The following is a 21895-nucleotide window of genomic DNA, read 5'->3' on the forward strand; positions in this document are numbered from 1 at the left end:
CTGCATTATGATTTGTGGTTTGACTGACACATTTGAGTTTATTTGAGTTAGGCTCTATCTCTCATTTGAGCCTTTATCTCCTTAAAAACCATCCACTTAAGAAGGATATGGAATAAATTTGCATATACCAGATGACACAGTGAGTCACCACAGCTGGGATCTGAAAGGGCACAGGTCAGATGAACCTGCATGCTGTGGAATTAATGTGCAGGCTAAGATTAATGGCAGTCATAAATCACACTTGAAGGTTAAAATGGAAGGATTAAATAAATAATTCACTAGAATGTTGGTTAGAATATTGGTTTCCAGGGAACGGACTTTTGCACAACCTGTTTATATATACATCTTAGGCCCTGTTTACACTAGTGCGTTTTTGTTTTAAAAAACACGTTTTAAAATGAAAATGATGCTCGTCTACACTGACGTTTCCACAGTATTTCAGAAACGATCTCCATCTACACTACACGGCCGAAAACGGGTGTCACATGACCATTCATGCACACTGGGCATGTGCGTAAAAAGTGTAAACAGTTGCTTCTTGTGCATGTAGATAGTTGCAGTATTAAAAAAAATGCAGTTTAACTGCACAATGGCTGCTAAAAATGACAACAGAGCCAGCAAAGACTGCAGTTCAGTCTCCATGTTATTGTTATATTTACACGGCCGTCAAGGATACGCAGAGCGAATGTGGGCAGTCACGCCATCGTCTCCATTTTGGTCCGTTTATACTGAAACGCAACAAACTAAAACGGGCTCTGCAGTCTCTGAAAGTCTCCATTTTCAAGGTTCGAAAACGCAGACGTAGTGTAAACGGCAGGCGTATCCGTAGCAAAACTTATGCAATTTAAAACGAAAACTCACTAGTGTAAACGGGGCCTTAATTATACAGTTTCACTAATGGAAAGTACTACTATATGGAATTGTTCATTTTATGCGTCGTAATAAAGAAAAAATCGTATTAAAATAATTACATGTTTGAAATGTAAACCTTGTTGAGAAAATGATATATACAAAATGGTGTCAAGGTCAACAAATCTCTTAAAACATCAGGGGCCACATTTATAGAACTTTGCGTAGATTTCATCCTAAAAGTGTACGTACGCGCAAAAGCTATGCGTACGCCAGAACCTGCGCACAAATCCTTTGATAAATCCCAGTCAACGGAAGATTGTGCGTACGTGCATCTCCACCCTGTCTCCTCCCCAAACCGTACGACGCCTAGTTTTACTATGCATAACCTCATCTGCATATCATTTCCATACATATTCCCATTCACGTGACACCATGGTTAACGCCATCAAAGGTACAAGACATTGGAAAATATTAGTAATGGACTATAAATGCCATTTGTGCCACATATTATATTGATAAAGATCATTCAATATCCTCTTTATGTTTTAGAATAAATATATCAAAATATCCATAAAAACAAAATTATGTAAAACACTTAAGATAAAGGTTTTAGAATAAAGCTGATTCATTCATGTCCACTGGCCAAATAGTATTTTAATAGTTTTAAACAATTCAAATCAAATTTATACAGTTTTGCTGATAAGGTGAACATATCTTTTTGGATGTTTATAGGCTATTTTTAGTGGAAACAGATAGGCCTACTTATTTATTGCATTGTAATTGTCTGTCTCGGCGTATTGTCTGTAATTTAAAAAGAAAACATGCAAATTTTAACGTTTTCCTCATATTATATCCTTCAAATGGTAATTGTTTGAAGATCCTTCACATGACATCAACACTGCAGCTGTGGTTATACAGTAAGCTATTATCATTGGACCTATTCAAACTGAACAATGGACCATTCGACCACCGAATCCAGCAGTGTCTTCCATATTATTGAAGTTAAGTGTGCATCACTGATCATCATTCTCGCTAAAATATTTTGTCAGAACATCTGCAGTGTAGTTTAAAGAGGAATTATTGTGCTCCCAGTGCTCCTCGCTGTCATTAAAGGTGCCCTAGAACTTCTTTTTGAAAGATGTAATATAAGTCTAAGGTGTCCCCTGAATGTGTCTGTGAAGTTTCAGCTCAAAATACCCCATAGATTTTTTTTAATTCATTTTTTTAACTGCCTATTTTGGGGCACCGATATATAGGTTGCGGCCCCTTAAATTCTCGTGCTCCCCTGCCCCCGGAGCTTGCCTGGAACAGCATAAACACAGTTCACACAGCTAATATAACCCTCAAAATGGATCTTTACAAAATGGAATGAAGTTGTGTTTATGAATTTTACAGACTGCAAGTGTTTAAAAATGAAAATAGCGACGGCTCTTGTCTCTGTGAATACAGTAATAAACAATGGTAACTTTAACCACATTTAACAGTACATTAGCAACATGCTAACAAAACATTTAGAAAGACATTTCCATCTGCCATTTTTCACTATTGTTCTTGCTTGCTTACCTAGTCTGATGATTCTGCTGTGCACATCCAGATGTTCTGCCCTTGTCTAATGGCTTGATCATGGGCTTGCATATGCAAATATTGGGGGCGTACACCCCGACTGTTACGTAACAGTCAGTATTATGTTGAGATTCGCCTGTTTTCTGGAGGTCTTTTACACAAATGAGATTTATATAAGAAGGAGGAAACAATGGAGTTTGAAACTCAGTGTATGTCTTTTCCATGTACTGAACTCTTGTTATTCAACTATGCCAAGGTAAATTCAATATTTAATTCTAGAGCACCTTTTAAAACAGCCTGTCACTGGAAAAGTGATCGAAAGTAGCACATCTACTATCTGAATTCATATTACTTTTGTTTAACTTCTGCGTAATGTAATTTCAGTGCTTTTCGGCAATAGTGAAAGTGTAATATTAATGTAAATGTTTATCAAATGAAAACTTGTTTCCACACGAGTTTAAATCATTCTTTAATTTAGTTATTGTGAACATGCACTGTATTTATGATTATGACTCATAATGAGGATTTAAAGTGGTTTTCCTTCATCTGCCGTCAGTCCCTCAGCTCACCATCAGTGTCGCCAAACTGCTCTGTCTCCAAAATGTTTGTACGCATGGCATGGGTCAGAGTTTACGTGGAAGTACGCAAATTTTCCCGTCAAGTTTGTTTTTATAAATCACAACTTATGCGTCGGAACTGCTTTATAAATGAGACCCCAGATCATTTGACCTTTTTATGACAAGGCATGGTTAGTTTAGGTAATTTTGTGCGACTCCTCAAGAACATAATGACATACAGTATATGAATTAATCATTTATGATATTTAAAAAGAAATTATTTATTTAAATAATTCCCTGTTTAAGTAAAAATTAAGATGTGTACCCTTACATATATTTTCCTTTTCTTTGTTTTGATTAGAAAATCTTCAAGAAACTTGCTTGTCAAGATTTACTTGCATTTTGGCATCCATCGTCAACATGAAATCAGTTTTAGTGAGATGGCCAAACTACTCCTCAATTTCTACCATAATTTTTGGCATCACCAGCTTTTTTCATGACAAGTTAGACCTATTGAAGGCCAAAACTGTTTAAGATCTCATTGAGAGTCTGGCGTAACTGCTGGGCAGATGTGATTTCCATGCACTACACAGTAAATGACAGATGGCATACTTCAGAAGGATGTGATTTTTCTGAATACATGTCCAAAAAAACTAATATCCATATGTTGTTTTACATATCTTGGCCATAGTACCTTTTTATACGACAGTGTTCTTTTTATTTTTTTATCATATTGATTGTAATAGAGGTGTTTAGAGGACTTGGATTAGATGAATACTTAATTTGAATAATGCATATGTTAATTGTTAAAAAACAAAACAATTTGAGGCCTACATATCTGTAGGCCAATATTTTCAGCTCAGCGGCTTAATGTATTTCTCAGCTGATGTCACAGACCTCGAAGCACACACACGCTCAGGTTTGAACGCCATCTGTTGTATTTGGCATCTGTGCTTGCTGAAATATCCAGAAACACAGAATGATTGGAATGCTAAGAATATGCTGCTAAGATTTTTGCCATTGAATACCATGAAATTGAACCTAAAATCAGTAACTGTTTTAAACAGACAACTTCTGTGGCTATAACGCATTTTCTTGAAACATCTGTTGTCCAAAATAAGCACCACAAATGTATCATTTATGCATCTATGCAACCAGAGAAGACACTGTAATTTCCTGTTATTAAACTGGTGATTTGAGATTGTTGTTCCAAACCCACATGGCTTTCTTTCTTCTGCGAAATAGAAAATATGTTACCCTTGGGAAAAAGATCACATAGCATATTTAAAAAAAAAAACGTACTTATTATGGAAATAATGTACTTTAAAAGAATTTACATAAGTGTGAACTGAATGTTTTCAGACACTTACTTGCATGTTAATTGTAATTAAATTAATATGTATTATAGTTTTAAATCGATATTAAATGCAATTAGCTGATTCAATTAGCTGATTCTGACATCTTAATATGTAATTTCATAATTACTTCTGTTGTCTTTGAAATATGATTAAAGTGTACTGCTGAATGTTCTGACAAGCATTTACAGTGAATTGCACTTTAAAGGGTTAGTTCACCCAAAAATGAAAATTCTGTAATTTATCACTCACCCTCTGTTGTTCCATACCCATAAGACCTTCGTTCATCTTCGGAACACAAATTAAGATATTTTTGATAAAATCTGATGGCTCAGTGAAGCCTCTATTGACAGCACGTTAATTTACACTTTTAAACGCCCAGAAAGGTACTAAAGACATATTTAAAACAGCTCATGTGACTATAATGGTTCAACCTTAATGTTATGAAGTGATGAGAATACTTTGTGTGCCAAAAAAAAAAAGACTTTATTTAACAATATCTAGTAATGGACGATTTCAAAACACTGCTTCATGAAGCTTCGAAGCTTTATGAATCTTTTGTTTCGAATCAGTGGTTCGAAGCATATATCAAACTGCCAAAGTCACGTGAACCATTGAAATTTCGAAACACTTATAACATAACGAAGCCTTGTTTACTGAAATCATGTGACTTTGGGAGTTTGATACACGCTCCGAACCACTGATTCGAAGCAAAAGATTCGAAGCTTAAATAAGCAGTGTTTTATTACAAAGTGAACTTTTCAAAAGTGAATTTAAGCCATATAGGCATGAAAATACACTTAAAGGTGCAATATGTAATATTTTCTAAAGGCCTATTCAAAACAAAGGTGTAACTTAATGATGCCAAGTTTGAGCGCGGAAACTTGGGACATATGGTCTTCACCTCAACGGCCGGTGGAAAAGAATTGGGATAGGACTCAGGAACAAAATCATGTTCATGGATGCGATTATTAACGTTACTGTAGTATGAAGCAGAGCAGAATGGAGTGTTGTGGAAGCTGAACGAGGAGCTGAGCGATTGCACAACACATGCCTCACAAGCAGCGGAACATTTATTTTGCCACAGCGCCGGCGCCGCTTCCGTTTTTCCAGTCATGAGTATGAGGTAACACAGCTCTGTTTATCATATTAGATACATTTGAGTGTGTTGAACATGATGTTATAATGTTACTCTTTGCGTTCGCTCGGTGGCTGCTGTGAGACACTGTTGCACACTGCAGTAAGCTAGATCGATATTTGAATATATTAATAAATGGTGGATTGTTTGTGTTGATAAGCATGCAATTAATTTTAAAACGTATTGTATGATGGAGAAAATGCTGTATTACTGTTACTAAAAATAAAGCTGCATCTGATTATGCTATGTTAGCTACTTCACAAAATAGTGTTTTTCTCTGAGGCATGGTAAAACATGGTACTCGCAAAAAAACAAAAAAATTAGATTTAAACAATAAGACTAAATGTGTTGAGATATATAACAATAATTAGTTTTCTGTCTATTAATATATATCAAAACAGTTGTTCCCTTGTCTATTAAAACATGTAAATATAAAAGCGTCCTTGGTGTTTCCATGGTTTCTACAAAATAAAACCGGAAACCGAGGATAACGCGGGTATGATGCAATTGACAGGCGACTCCTCACACGTCCCTGAGCCTTGGTTAAAATTGCAATTTTCTCACAGGATATTGTGCATTTGGGACATTGTAAGTACTCAAGTGAACAAAATATATAACACTGGCCGAGTGGTTTTCGGATATTTTACTGCAAAATTATATTGCACCTTTAAGTGGCATTTTATTTCATTAATATCTTCAAGTACAGTTTTTTGAAAATATACTTGGATTTGCAGTACACTACAGATGCACATGAAATACAATTAAATGCACTTCTGTTTCACAAGGTTATCAGATTGATAGCCCTAGTCACCTTCCACATTCATTTTCATGATTTTTTTTCATGGAAAAAAAAAGATGCAGTGAAAATAAATAGTGACAGAGGCTGCCAGTTCATAACATTCAGAAAACCTTTTTGTCATTATTTCTTAAACTTATGGTCTTATAGTCATTATTTTTGCCATTTTGTTTGGTGTCACTAGTGGTGCAGGAATTACTCTTCACCTAAATGTTTATATGGGTTTTTTAAAAAAAAGCACATTCAGTTCCAGATTCTCCTCACTGAATATTTAAAGATGTCCTCAAAGTTTGTTCCTTTCTCTTTACGAGTGGCATCGGAGGGTACAAGCTTTGAAAGCTGCATTTGAATCAACTCCAGACAGGAACTTGTCTTTGCTTTCTTCCAGGGACACGGGGTCACAAGTCCACTTTTAAGTTTGCCTCAAAGAAGGACAAGTTGTTCGTCTAATTTGGCTGTGCTGCTCAGAACACATGTCCCTGCAGGGAGGGAGGAAAGGTTTCTTCTTGAAATGGGATTGATGTGATGGCATGAGGGAAGGTGGAGGATGCCTGGTTTTCAGAAATGTTCCTGACCAGTGATGACAGCCAGGATATGAAAGTTTGTACTAATTTGGCTTAATTTAATTATTGGTGTGGTAATTTCATTTTATGGGACTCATTTCATTTTACCCCATTTTTTAATGCAAAACTATTGGGAAGAAAGAATTGGATAAAAACATGGTATGGGTCAGGATCAAACCTTCATCGTCCACATGAACAGTTACTGTTTTTTAAACATATAACATTGGTTATGAACATTTAAGGGATAAAGTACAGTTATTACATGGCTTTTCTCCACATAAATAATTATGGGGACAAGAGAAATCTTACCTGTTTATTATCTTATAATACAAAACAATCATCCTGGCAAGAAGATGAACACAGCAAAAATATTACAGTGCTATTAATACTAAAGTCATCCAATTTCATTTTCAATTTAATTAATAAATATGACTGGATAGGCAGTATGTTATTCAGTGTTGCAACAGACAACGGTTGTTATCGGGGAATAACACATCTAGTAATGTCTATCTGACCAATCAGAATCAAGCATTCCAGAGAGGAGTAATCAAATGATTTAATGTACCTGAGCCAACATGAGCTGTTGTACAACAATCAACAGCTGTAATTTTAATAACTAACATTAACAAAGATGAATAATAAAAAATATATATGTATATATATATATATACTGTATATACTGAATATTGTTTTCTTGACTTAATAGGCTATGTTACAACATATTATTTTTTATACATATTTATATGTTGTAACATAGCCTATTAAGTCAAGAAAACAATACTGGATCTAAATGCAAATAAAAGACGTGACTCCAACGCAGAACAATCCACGACTTGACAATGGTCATCATCACATGAAACATAGTCCTTGGAAATAGTTACATAAACCATGACCCTCCGAAGAAGGAGGCAAGCAAACATACATGCAATAATCTACCCAGGCCAAGGATAGACACAAGGTTAAATAGCTAACTGAAACAAAGATAACAAGGAACACCTGGAGCTAATTACAAAGAGCAAAAGAACTACAAAGGCCATGGACAGAGCTACAAATGAACATGAACACATGAATGGGAAATTTCAAAATAAAAGACATGAAAGCATGAACAAAACCATCAACAGACATGACATATATTATTTATATCACATTTTTAGTATATTATTATGGAAGCTTGTTTCCGCCACTGAATAAAAAAATAAAAAAGGTAATTGCAACATTTTATCTCATAATTCTGACTTTTTTCTCACTATTATAAAGTTATAAAGTCAGAATTGCATGACATAAAGTTGCAATTGCATATTATAAAGTCAGAATTGTGAGATATAAATTTGCAATTTTTACTTTTTTTCTCAGAATTCCGAGTTTATATCTTGCAATTCAGACTTTTTCTCAGAATTGTGACTTTATATCTTGCAATTGTGTGAAAAAACAAGCTTATGATATGATATAATAAAAAAAATGTGGTAATGCAAAATATCTTAATAATCAAAAAAATAAACGTAATTTTCTTTTTACAAAATAATAATATAATTCATTTTGTGGTAAAATATTAGCTTGTCCTGACCAGAGGAGAACTGCCCCCCCGACTCAGCCTGGTTTCTCCCAAGGTTTTATTTCTCCCTTTTTGTCACCTGTTGGAGTTTGGGTTCCTTGCCGCTTTTGCCTTTTGGCTTGCTTAGTTGGGGACACTTGATATTCAACAATGTTTTTGATTTGCCTGCATTGACACCATTGTATGCGAACTGAACTGAGCTGGACGATGACATCACTGTTTTCTCCAGAGCCGATGTATAGATGAAATGAATAACTATTGATTTTTACAAAGGAATGAATCAATACTGAATTTACTTAAGCTGGACAATGACACTATTTTCTTTTAGAGCTGCTGTACAGCTAAAATTATTTGCCGGTTATCACTGTAAAGCTGCTTTTACACAATCTTCATTGTAAAAAGCGCTATATAAAAGGTGACTTGACTTGACTTGGGCTATTCCATTTTGTAGATATACATTTGTAGGTTTGTGAATTTTGTAAATTTATGAAGTTCAGCAGTTGCAATTTGCCATTTCTGTCACTGCTTCCCATTCTAATTACCGTTTGATTGTGTATGTGTGTGTGTGGAGTTGGCTCTTGTGGGACAGCTTGCTTTTGGGCATCCCTCTGGCTCTGAGGTGAGAGTTGGTGAAGTTGTGGGCCGCACCTGAGGCAGATCTTCAATTAGAACACGCAGGTGTTCGCCCAAGTGATCTGACTTACACTTATGAGCACACACATTGACATCTACTGCAAACACACACACATATTCATGTATTCTGCCTGGCATACACTAACTCCCTGTCTGCTCCTTGGCTCCTATGTGGCTCCCCGTTTCTCTCCATATTTGTCCGCAGCTGAGGAGCTACAGGATAGCAGTGTGTGCTGTGGCCTGTGAGGCTATATGTACATGTAAAGAAAAGATGTAGCTTCGTGATTCAGGTTCAACTTAACAATTCCAGTAACAATTCTTTAAGTACTTTTGAGGAAGCACCAGATAATTGATCCTAACCATATTCTCTCTAAAAAATGCTGGGTTAAATATGGACAAACCCAAGGATTGGGTTGTTTTCACCCAGCCATTTTTTTTTCAACCAATTTTGGATTTATTTTTTTAGCCAGCAATATAGTAATATAGTAAATGGCATGTTTTTGCTCACCCCCAAATAGGGGAAAATTTGTGGGGTATTTTAAGCTGAAACTTGACCAGACCAGAGAATTATATTACATCTTGTGAAAGAGGGCATAATAGGTGTCCTTTAACCCAAGCTGCTGGGTTTGTCCATATTTAACCCAACTTGGGTTGTTTTTTAGAGTGTTATACCATGTATGCACTATACTGAATTAATGTTCATTATAAACAATAATACTAAACAAAAACACCATTGTTTTGTAACAAATATTTTATACATTATTATAGATTTATTAAATATCATATATATGATTACATAGTACTTTCATGAAAGCACTTATTTTAGTACTTTTGAGGAAGCATCAGATAATTGTTCCCAGCTATATTTTACAATGTACTCAATTTAATTTGTTTATTACTATACAAAAAACACTTGTATTTTATATAATATTATATATATATATTTTTTTAAATATCGCATACATTATTTAGTACATAGTACTTTTGAGGAAATACCAGATAATTGATTTTAACTACATTATACTATGTACTTGTAACGAAGCGGGACTCAGGGTAGGATCTATTTGCAATATTTTATTAAATAGTGTTTGTAGTAGACAGGCAATGGTAGAGCAACAGCAGACAGGTATGGCAGAGAGCAGGCAGAATCGTTGTCGGAGAAAAGGCAATAGGTCAGGGCGGGCAGGTAACAATCGTAAGTTCAAGATTGAGCAAATAATCCAAAGGGCAGGCAGCAGAGAATCGTATACGGGGAACAAACGGGGTCAACAACAGGCAGGCAAACAAGATAACAGACGCTCAGAAATGTAACCGTAGTAAACAAGGCCTTGCAATGTATGTGAGGATGTGAATGGCTTAAATAGTCCAGATAATGTGCTGCAGCTGGGTGTGGTGATTACTGATTGGTGCAGGGAGGATTATGGGAAATTAAGTCCGGGAATGACTGGAACGCCAAGGCGGGTCAGGAGCATGGGGCAACCATGGGATTTGTTGGCTGGAATGTGTTGGTGGGCTGGAGCTGGCTCGTGGAGGGCGCCGGCAGGGCAAGGAGCTTTGGTAGCGCTGACAGGGCAAGGAGCTTGGGTGGCGCCGACAGGGCAAGGAGCTTGGGTGGTGCCGGTGGGGCAGCCATCTTGTCCGTAGACGCTGGCGAAGCGGCCATCTTGTCCGGCCTGAGTGAGAAGCGGCCGGCAGAGGCATCGGAATGCCAGCTGCTCGTGCTGAATTCAACGGTGGACAACAACCCTCTCCGCTCTCGGACAGGTCCAGAGACGTGACGTGACGTGACTCTAGAAGATCAGCGGAGACATGGCGTGGGTCTGAAAGATCAGAGGAGACAAGACTTTGCTCTGGAAGATCAGCGGAGACGTGACATGGCTCTGGAGGATCAGCGGAGACGTGACGTTGTTCTGGAAGATCAGTGGGGACGTGACGTGGTGTTGTTGTGGTAGCCGCCATCTTGTGAGTGTCCTGTGGTGCGGCAGCCAGTACGTGAATTGATGAAGTGTCACATTCCTCCGCGACACCCACAGTAAATGGAGAGCCCACAGTCCATAATGCAAACTCCCGAAAATGACTAAGGGAGGAACGGGGTCCCTCACGAATCAATTGTGATTTAAGTGGCTGATTAATGCCCTCACAGAAAATGTCTATCAGCACACAGTCTGAACAATATGCAACGTCCACAACAGGCAGGCAAACAAGATAACAGACGCTCAGAAATGTAACCGTAGTAAACAAGACCTCGCAATGTATGTGAGGATGTGAATGGCTTAAATAGTCCAGATAATGTGCTGCAGCTGGGTGTGGTGATTACTGATTGGTGGAGTGAGTGCAGGTGATGGCCAGGGAGGATTATGGGAAATGTAGTCCGGGAATGACTGGAAGCGTGACAGTACTATATTAAATATGTTTATTATAAACATTAATACTAAACAAAAGAACTATTATTTTTGTAACATTTCAATGTTTACATTATTAAATATTTTATACATTCAGTATGGATGCACTTTATTTTAAGGTGTCCTTTTTACAGTGTAATTATACATTTAAGTACTGAGTAATATTGATGAACTACATGTACTTAGTATAGGATTTGGGTTTGGTTTAGGGCTTGTTGCATGTAATTATGCTAACTTTATAGTTATTACTATAGTAAATACATGCAACATGTGTAACAAGGACACTGTAAAATAAAGTGTTAGCTTTAAATATTTATTTAAAGGATTAGTCCAGTTTCAAATAAAAATTTCCTGATAATTTACCCCCATGTCATCCAAGATGTCCATGTCCTTCTTTCTTCGGTTGAAAGGTCAAAGTTTGAACTAATTATTATATACTTGCACTAGCATATTGTATATGACAATTTAGTTCAAACTTTGACCTGTGGAGGGCAATAATACACTTAGCAGCGTCTACACTGCCAGAATTCTAATAGAGAAGAAGAAGAAGAGAGCTAGTTCAAGACGAGTGTCTATGGTTAAAGGGATAGTTCACCCAAAAATGAAAATTTGATGTTTATCTGCTTACCCCCTGTGCATCCAAGATGTAGGTGACTTTTTTTCTTCAGTCGAACGCAAATTATGATTTTTAACTGCAACCGCTGCCGTCTGTCAGTCAAATAATAGCAGTGATTGGGAACTTGAACAATAAGAGTCGAAAAAACTTCCATAGACAAATCCAAATTAAACCCTGCGGCTTGTGACGACACATTGATGTCCTAAGACACGAAACAATCGGTTTGTGCGAGAAACCGAACAGTATTTATATATTTTTTTTACCTCTAATACACCACTATGTCCAACTTCGTTCAGTTGTTCTGACCAACTGAGGAAAAAAGCATTAGGCCTTCGATAAATCGCGCTGCTAATGATGATTAAATCTAATGATTGCTTAGCTCGGATCACGCCAAACCATGCAAATTATTATTACTGTTATACTTTGTTATCAAATTGTTAATGTTAACGACATCAGCATTGCGTGACTATCCCTGCGTTCTTATTTTAAAACATTATTACAAGCTTACCTTTGTGAATCGGGCTAAGATGAGTTTTGAACACTGGCTGGTTATGTACAAAAATTGAGTTAGGATAATTTTTTACCAAAAAAAGTTACTGCAGCTTTAAAATGTATATCATTTTTATTTATTTTTTTTTAAAATAGCATATCGTTTCACTAGATAAGGCCCTTATTCCTCGTCTGGTATTGTTTAAAGCCATTTGAAGCTGCACTGAAACTGTGATTTTGACCTTCAACCATTTGGGGCCAACTGAAGTCCACTATAAGGAGGATAATCCTGGGAAGTTTTCATCAAAAACCTTAATTTTCTGAACAACCAAACAGTTATTAAATCTCTCACAAATTTTTACAGTTTTTGGATTATTTTGACTCACATATGGTCAGAAGTAAGACTTCACTGAGTGAGTCACATGGTAATTCAGTAACTGCTCAGACTGATTCAGTGAGTGATTAATTTGTTATTCTTATTGACTGCTTTGTTTGTGACACATTGCAATAGGAAGATTTAGTGTTTTTCTGTTGTTGTTGTATTGTTTCTCTCTCATCACCTGTAATTCAGACTGCAAGTTCACTAAGCTAAAACATGATTCATTTTGCCAAGGTGATGGATGTCAGTAGTCAGTAATGGTGTAGGTGGTATAGAAAACACTGTCAGAGTGTTTTAGTATAGTGTTGTGTTAACACCAGCGGAAAAAAAACACAGACGCTCAAGAACCAAATGTCATGAAAATCATTAGGTATCAGTATTTTTACCTCAAAATGGTTCTGAATAAAAATGATTTTTTTTCTCAAATCTCAACCTTGGCCATGGTTCTAGAATTTTCTTAGTGTGGATGCTAGGCACGTCTGTGTGGTTATGACAGGGTGACTGCCTCTGCCTTTTTGCATGGCAGAAACCCAAATCATGAATATCACATTTTCTATTGAGTGCTTTTAGATTGCTTCATTTTTCTTTTTCCTTTTTTTCTGTGTCTGTGCAGTCAGCATCAGCAGCATCTGAAAAAAGCCTTGCACATCATTAGTCAGAGCCGTACGTGCTCAGAGACGGGAATGTAGGGGGAAGGGTGTGAAAAGGTGACTATGCAAAGGTGACTTTCAAACGTGCAGCACTCCCTGCTGCACCCTATGGACAGAGAGAGATGGCGATTGCAAAAGGTCGCACAGCATTGGAATTCTAAAAAGCAGTGAGGTCAGATGTTTGTACATAGTGACAACACTCTCTCACTCACACATAAGAAGGCTCATGTTACATTTTGTGCTTCTTCCATTTGATTTTTTATTTTTTTTTTTAAATCAAATAATCCCACGTTAAACCTACCATGCAATAGTAATAATTTACTCTTTGGATGTTATTTCTTTGTTGTCAGTGGTCCTACATAGAATTATATCTTAGTGAGAAACAGCAATTTATATGACATTAACGTTACTGACAGCTACACCACTGACACCAATCAAAGACAAAAGTATTACGGGAACGGATTCTAAATAACAAAGAAATGCCACAATTTGAATTTATCAAGAACTCAAAGCAGATAGGAGGGAAAAACACCCAGAAACACCTCATACATGGCCGCTCCCAAGTATAAGGGGTCTATCCTTGCCATAAATGCTTGGAAAACATGCCTACATCTCTTTTGATTAAAAATAATGGCTAGTGCAGTGGCTGGGATATATACGTAAACCTACCAATATCTGCCTCCAGGATTTTTTGAATGACTTATTTATAGTATAGAGGAAAAAAGACGCTTTAGTCACATAATATCGGTTAATGGAAACGCCGTCATTTCGCAATAGTTTTTAATCGATATTTAGAAAATATCACAAATTTTTGCGCAAATCTGTAATGGAAATGTGGCTACTGACAGCAGCTTCAAGCTACACTACTGACAGTAGAATAACAGTATTGACACCAATACTAAGGAAACAGTAACCCAATACAACTGACAGCAATGCCACTGACCATAACGCTACTGACAGCTACAGCCTAGGCCCCAATGTACATTTGCTATTTAAACAACGTGGCGCAGGACGTGAAAACTATAACTGCGTCGGGGTGAACCTAGCAAAATACACATGCGTTGCGCCTGACGCTGCATTGCGCCGGGTGTATGATAGGGCCCACTGCATCAGATTATGCAATTTTGACTCCTAAATTCTTGTCGTAATGTGGACAAGAAACATGTCATACTTCCTGACCAATCATCACTTGCTGTTTTTAATGACGTGCGTGATGTCATAGAGAAGGCGGAACTAGCGAATGACATCTGGAAACAACATAGACAGTAAAAGAAATGGACACAGCGACCCCATTGGAACTCAATTGAGTCAAGTGAAGCCCATTTTTAGCGATTTTTAGCACTTTAGGCCTTTCTGACGCGCAGACTCACACTAAGCTTGATGACGTCCGCAACCTGTCTGACAGATGTAAATCTTCTAGTAGCTGTGCGTGAAAACTGCCATCGTTAATCTTGCAGAGACGGCGAGCTTGAGTAGGGAGTTCTTTGGCGTGAGTGAGCAGGAGTAAGTATTCTGATTAATTATTTTGTATAGTATTTTAAAATGTAACGCCAGTACGCCATATTAAGATAATCTCCCCGATTGCCTGCAAGCTTCTCTTCCTGTCTGTACGGTTATTTCTCTACTGTGCGACAGAGAGTCGAGTGGTTATGACGCAATCGTTAGCTTACTTTTACAAAAAAAAAGCCCTGTTTCTACGGGGCCATAATGTAACATAGAAGGTAATGGAGCCCTTTATACATTGTCGTGTATCTTTGGAAAGAAAATAATGGACAAATGGAGTCTTTAAATGCCTCAGATGTAAAGTTATTCACTGTCAAAGTGACGCCAAAATGAATGGGAGTCAATGGGGATGCTAACGCAAGTGAAGTTCTGCTACAAGATGGCGGCACCCGGCCGACTTCAACTTCCGGTCGACTTCCTTGGGCACTGGGAAACAAGAGCGTAAATAAGTTACTGAAGTGGCATGTTAGCTTAATGCTAATTCCATTTCTCACTGGGTTGCTGAAGCACCTCTGCTATCGTTTGCCAGCATTTCTCTTTTTTTCACTCTGTCAATGGTAGTGATATTTTTAAATTGTCTTTATAAATGTTTCGTTAGCATGTTGCTAATCTACTGTTAAATGTCGTTAAAGTTACCATAGTTTCTTACTGTATTCATGGAGACAAGAGAGCCGTCGCTATTTTCATTTTTAAACACTTGCAGTCTGTATAATGCATAAACACAACTTCATTCTTTATAAATCTCTCATAAATATCTCCAACAGTGTGTAATGTTAGCTTTAGCCACGAAGCACAGCCTCTAACTCATTCAGAATCAAATGTAAACATCCAAATAAATACTATACTCACATGATCCGACACATGCATGTAGTATGCATGATGAACATCTTGTAAAGATCCATTTGAGGGTTATATTAGCTGTGTGAACTTTGTAAATGCAATGTATTATAGCCGAGAGCTCGGGGGGGCCAGGGAGCGAGAGGATTTAAAGGGGCCGCAGCCTGAATCGATGCATAGTTAATGATGCCCCAAAATAGGCAGTTAAAAAATGTATTAAAAAACATCTGTGGGGTATTTTGAGCTGAAACTTCACAGACACATACAGGGGACACCTTAGACTTAAATTACATCTTGTAAAAACTGGTTCTAGGGCACCTTCAAATTCTCCAAAGCTGTTTGCCAAGCTTTCGATTAAATTTCATATTTGAAATCACCAATGAAATCTGACAACTTAAATTTTGATTCTAAACACTCAAATCTTGACAAAAAAAAATATTTTTCAGGCTGGATCAAGCTAATGCGCATGTGCAGTCCTAAGTGTGCGGCTCTATAAATGTTTCAATAGGAACCGGAGCTTCTAACGCCTGCTGCAGTGACGCGATGACTTTACCAATCGTCGATTAGCTCTTATTTAGAAGGTGGGACTTATTCCACCATATTGCATGTTGCACTTTCTCCCATTCTAAACACTTGCGACACTTCTTGTGTTATTCTATAGTCTTTGCTTTATTATAATAAGACACTTGACTGCCTTTCAAAAAATATTAATTGGTTGTGTTTTCTTTGAGAAAAATATAATTTCGTAACATTAACTCCTATAATTTTATCATATTAGAATGGAAATTAGTTTCGAGAAAAAAATCTCTTCATTAAAGCAAAACATCTCTGTTGATGTTTGAGAGCAACTGCAGCTGTGGACTGCATGCACATGCGGTCAGTGCTGCAGTGCAGTTGTGCAGTGCTAATCGCTCTCAGCGCACTGACCTTACAGAACTCTTTTTTTGTTACATCATCAGTTCATGTGGTGATGACTCAGGACTTAAACTGCAATGGTGCATGTCTGAACATGTCCTTTCTGTAAAACACAAATAATTTGCTTTATTGGAATGTTGTTTTAACGAGCCTGCAGTCATTTGAAGAAATTAGCAGTTCTCAGAATTACAACTTATTATTATGAAGGTGCCTACTGGATCTGTTAGTTATATAATTTGACACACTCATAGGGGAAAGGCTAACCTTATATTATGGTACTTGGGCTCTTTATTTGAAGCCATATAGTTCAAATTTCACGTGTGTTTTAGCTTATAACTTTTGAACTGTGTGGCGTTGAAGCAAAACATTTCCCCATTTTTCTTCCTGATTCCTTTTGTTGTTTTAAATCCCTATTTATTAATATTCCCTTTAAATTTCGACATTATTCCACCTTTTTGAATTTGGTCAACTTCATGTTATAGATTTTTCCACCATTTTTCAATTTTTTTTATTTATTTTTATCTTTTTATTATTATTATTATTATTTATTTATTGTTTTTTTTTTTTTTTGCTGAAACATGCTTTTTCACACTTGTCCTACAGTGTTCATCAAATCTTCTCCAAATTGTTGGCAGGTATAATCTTGAGATCATGATTGTGAAAAAGTTATAAATCAAATAATTTAAATGTAACTTATCAGCTTGACAGTGTTGTTAATCAATTCTTTGTACATTTTTCTTTTTCTAAAACATTGTTGGTGGAATTATTCAACTTAAAGGGTTAGTTCATCCAAAAATGAAAATTCTGTCAATAATTACTCACCCTCATGTTGTTCCACACCCGTAAGACCGTCGTTCATCTTCGGAACACAAATTAAGATATTTTTGATAAAATCCAATGGCTCAGTTGACCTCCATTGACAGCAAGTTAATTTACACTTTCAATGCCCAGAAAGCTACTTAAGTTATATTTAAAACAGTTCATGTGACTACAGTGGTTCAACCTTAATGTTATGAAGCGACGAGAATGCTTTTTGTGCGCCAAAAAACAAAATAACGACTAGTGATGGGCGATTTCAAAACACTGCTTCATGAAGCTTTGAAGCTTTACAAATCTTTTGTTTCGAATCAGTGGTTTGAAGCGTGTATCAAACTGCCAAAGTCATGCCCCCCAGTGGTGAACCATTGAAATTTTTAAACACTTATGATGTAACGAAGCCTTGTTTACTGAAATTACGTGACTTTTGATACATGCTCCGAACTACTGATTCGAAACAAAAGATTCGTAAAGCTTCGAAGCTTCATGAAGCAGTGTTTTGAAATTGCATATCACTTGATATTGTTGAATAAAGTCGGTATTTTGTTTTTGCCGCACAAAAAGTATTCTCGTCGCTTTATAACATTAAGATTGAACCACTGTAGTCACATGAACTGTTTTAAATATGTCTTTAGTAGCTTTCTGGGCATCTGAACGTGTTAATTATCTTTCTGGCAATGGAGGCCTCACTGAGCCATCGGATTTTATAAAAAATATCTTAATTTGTGTTACAAAGATGAGCGAAGGTCTTATGTGGAACAACATGAAGGTGAGTAATTAATGATATAATTTTCATTGTTGGGTGAACTAACCCTTTAATATGGGTTAATTAAAAAATATATTAATTTTTCATCACAATAATTCTTTTTTATTGTGTTGTACAATTTTATATTTACAAAGTTGTTGATGAAAAAACAAACAGACAAAAACCCTTTGTCAACAACAATTTTCATTAGCGTTTATTTTGTTAACACAATGTTCCATCTCCAACCTCTCTTGGCTGAAAGTTGTTGTCGTTTTGCACCAGAAAAGGTTGAATTCTGCTGTCTCACAGCTGTTAGCAGGAAAAAATAGAAGCGACAGACAAATGTAATGAGCTGTGTGCATCCCGCATGCTTGAGAGAAGGGTGAACCAGTGGCATCAATAGGAAACCCACGCATCTACAACCATAACATCATAATTTGCCTTGTGTTGATATTGCGTGTGGTTGGTCTCAGTCTATGTGGGTGTTCTGGTCTTTTGTGAATGTAGTGCTTAGAGCTTACAGTTATTTTGCCAAGTAGGACATGTGCATGGATCAACATCTTTGTGTGTCCTGGCACAACACGCCTATCAACCGATCAGCTTAGTTTTAGGGATGAAGCTCAAACAAACATTCTTAAAAAGTATTGAATATTTACAAACAATCCCAAACTTTGTCAGTCGGTGCTTATTCTTGCACGATAATCAGCAGTCAACTTTGGAGTGTGTGAGCAAGGTCTTATTTACCTTCTGATTTTAGTGGTAGAGTTGGGTTTAGAGTTAGGGCCTATGTTTAGTTGACAGGAATGCTGTTTTAAAAGCAACAAAATATGATCTAGAAACATCCAGGAAGTGTTTATGTGGTCACCTTAAGAAGATGTTTCCGCTTAGAAAACGTACGTCACGGCACAGTGGTGTAAAGGCGCAAACTTTTGGTTTGCTACTTAAACCATCTCCTGAATTCTTAAGGTATTAACGTCCCAACTCTTTCCGTTCCTTTCTCACTCCTGCCCTGTTTTGCTTGTGTTGTGGAGAGAATGCAGAACCTTGTGAGACTGCTCTTGCCTTCCTGCTGATGCAAACCTTTCAAGGAGGCTTAGTGCTTTAATACTGAATGAGTGTATGTATTTGTACGTTTGTGAATTTGAGAGATGGGACTAAGTCTATTTTTAAAAGCTGATCCCCACAGGACTATCCACATGCTATTCTTGTCTATTTTTAACGATTAATCCACCTTATGGACAGGGTAACATGATTTATGCATCATATTCTGTTCAACAGGACAAATTCAGCTGAGAATGTGAGCCGCGGCAGATGGTACTTTAAGAACGCTTTCATGCTAGATTCTGACGTCTATTTGTTCTAGTTCGGTTGTTTGTTTAGTTGGGCTGTTTTTCGTGTGAAATCCAGTGGGTCACAAGTATGCATCTAACAAATAGACTATAGAGTATGTTATAAGAACACTTTGCTAACATTCTCATCAAAGTCACCATGGCATTAAAATTGACTATTGTTATTTTTTTATTTTTTTTTACAGAATGTTACAGAACATTAGCCAAAACTGATCTGTGCAGTGAAGCCATCTGTAAATGTATCTTTATCTGTTACAGTGAAAAATGATCTTTATCTGTATTTGGATAAACCAGATGCTCACTAAAACTAACTGATAATTATAACTCTATTTTATTTATAGGTTCCATATAGCAAATTTGTCTTGTATAATTTGTTCAATTTATTCTCAGTTTTTTATTTCCTTATGTAAAAAGTGGATAAAAATCGAAAAAAGTATAATATAATATAATATAATATAATATAATATAATATAATATAATATAATATAATATAATATAATATAATATAATATAATATAATATAATATAATATAATATAATATAATATATAAAATAGTATAAAATATAATGACAGCAGCACAACAAGCTGTGCTTTTTCTTTACAAGTTACTGTGTTTGCTCTGTTTTAGTAATAACTTGAGTGAGTGAGATCCCAAAACATATTACTGTATATTAGGGATGGGACAGTTCAGATTTTTCATGGTTCGGTTTGTATCACAGTTTTAGTGTCACGGTTTCGGTACAGTTCGGTATGTGCTATGGTCAGTGAAAATAGGATAATTGTCAAATAAGGGTTAGGAAATAAAAACAAATAATCTAACTACAAGAAACAGCACAAATAAATACATGAGAGCTAAGATACAAATAAAATAAATGATTTACAGGTCTTTCAGGTATCTTAACAGCTTTCAGGTACAGAAACTGAATAAAATAATCAGATATAAAAGAACACTGCAACTTCTTTGAATAGTTAAAGGTGCCCTAGAATCAAAACTTTAATTTACCTTGGCATAGTTGAATAACAAGAGTTCAGTACATGGAAAAGACATACATTGAGTTTCAAATGCCATTGCTTCCTCCTTCTTATGTAAATCTCATTTGTTTAAAAGACGTCCGGAAAACAGGCGAATCTCAACATAACACTGACTGTTACGTAACAGTCGGGATCATTAATATGTACGCCCCCAATATTTGCATATGCCAGCTCATGTTCAAGGCATTAGACAAGGCAGCCAGTATTAACGTCTGGATCTGTGCACAGCTGAATCATCGAACTAGGTAAGCAAGAAAGAACAATAGCAAACATATGGCAGATGGAGCAATAATAACTGACATGATCCATGATTACATGATATTTTTAGTGATATTTGTAAATTGTCTTTCTAAATGTTTCGTTAGTATGTTGCTAATGTACTGTTAAATGTGGTTAAAGTTATCATCGTTTCTTACTGTATTCACGGAGACTGAGAGTGCAAGATTTAAAGGGGCCGCAGCCTGAATCGGTGCATAGTTAATGGTGCCCCAAAATAGGCAGTTAAAAAATGAATAAAAAAAAAAAATTGTGGGGTATTTTGAGCTGAAACTTCACAAACACATTCAGGGGACACTTTAGACATATATTACATCTTGTGAAAGAACGTTCTAGGGCACATTTAAATAAAGATGAAACATTATTGAAGTAACAAAAGCTATTCCTTCTTGCTTTGCCGTTCGATTAACATTAAAACACATAGAGCAGGAATATTAGACTGTTGTCCCTTTAAGACATAATTCAAAGACCCAGTACACTGATACTGACACACATGCGTTGTCTGTCTCATTTTTCTCTTAAGACATAACTTACTATGGATACTCATTAAGATGGGCATGTTGACATAATTTTTGTGTGAATTTGTCAGTTTAGGTGCAAGACTTTGCGCGCTGTGACGTGGCTCTCTTGTATGTGCTTCGGATGAGCACACACACACGCAAACACACATACACGGAAATCTTCTCACAACGCGTGCGAGTTCTCTTTCGCGTCTTATGGATGAATGTTTAAATTGGCAAGGTTTAAATGTCTTTAGTTTAAACACAGAAAGCAACGCAAAATGTTCAGTTCAGTTCGCACGCTACAGCACCCGGGTGATGACAGTGTAAATGACTGGTCATAGAGTTTTCGGCACGTCATTGAACAATCGTTTAC

At 36.5% G+C, this 21895-nt stretch overlaps 1 protein-coding gene across 1 annotated transcript in view; it reads left to right on the forward strand.

The window, feature by feature from the left end:
- iqsec3a (IQ motif and Sec7 domain ArfGEF 3a) overlaps nt 1-21895 on the forward strand; it is a 182557-nt gene that overhangs the window by 4838 nt on the left and 155824 nt on the right. The window lies entirely within an intron of this gene.

The sequence above is a fragment of the Chanodichthys erythropterus genome, chromosome 8, assembly GCF_024489055.1.
Source record: "Chanodichthys erythropterus isolate Z2021 chromosome 8, ASM2448905v1, whole genome shotgun sequence".
NCBI classification, from domain to species: Eukaryota; Metazoa; Chordata; class Actinopteri; order Cypriniformes; family Xenocyprididae; genus Chanodichthys; species Chanodichthys erythropterus.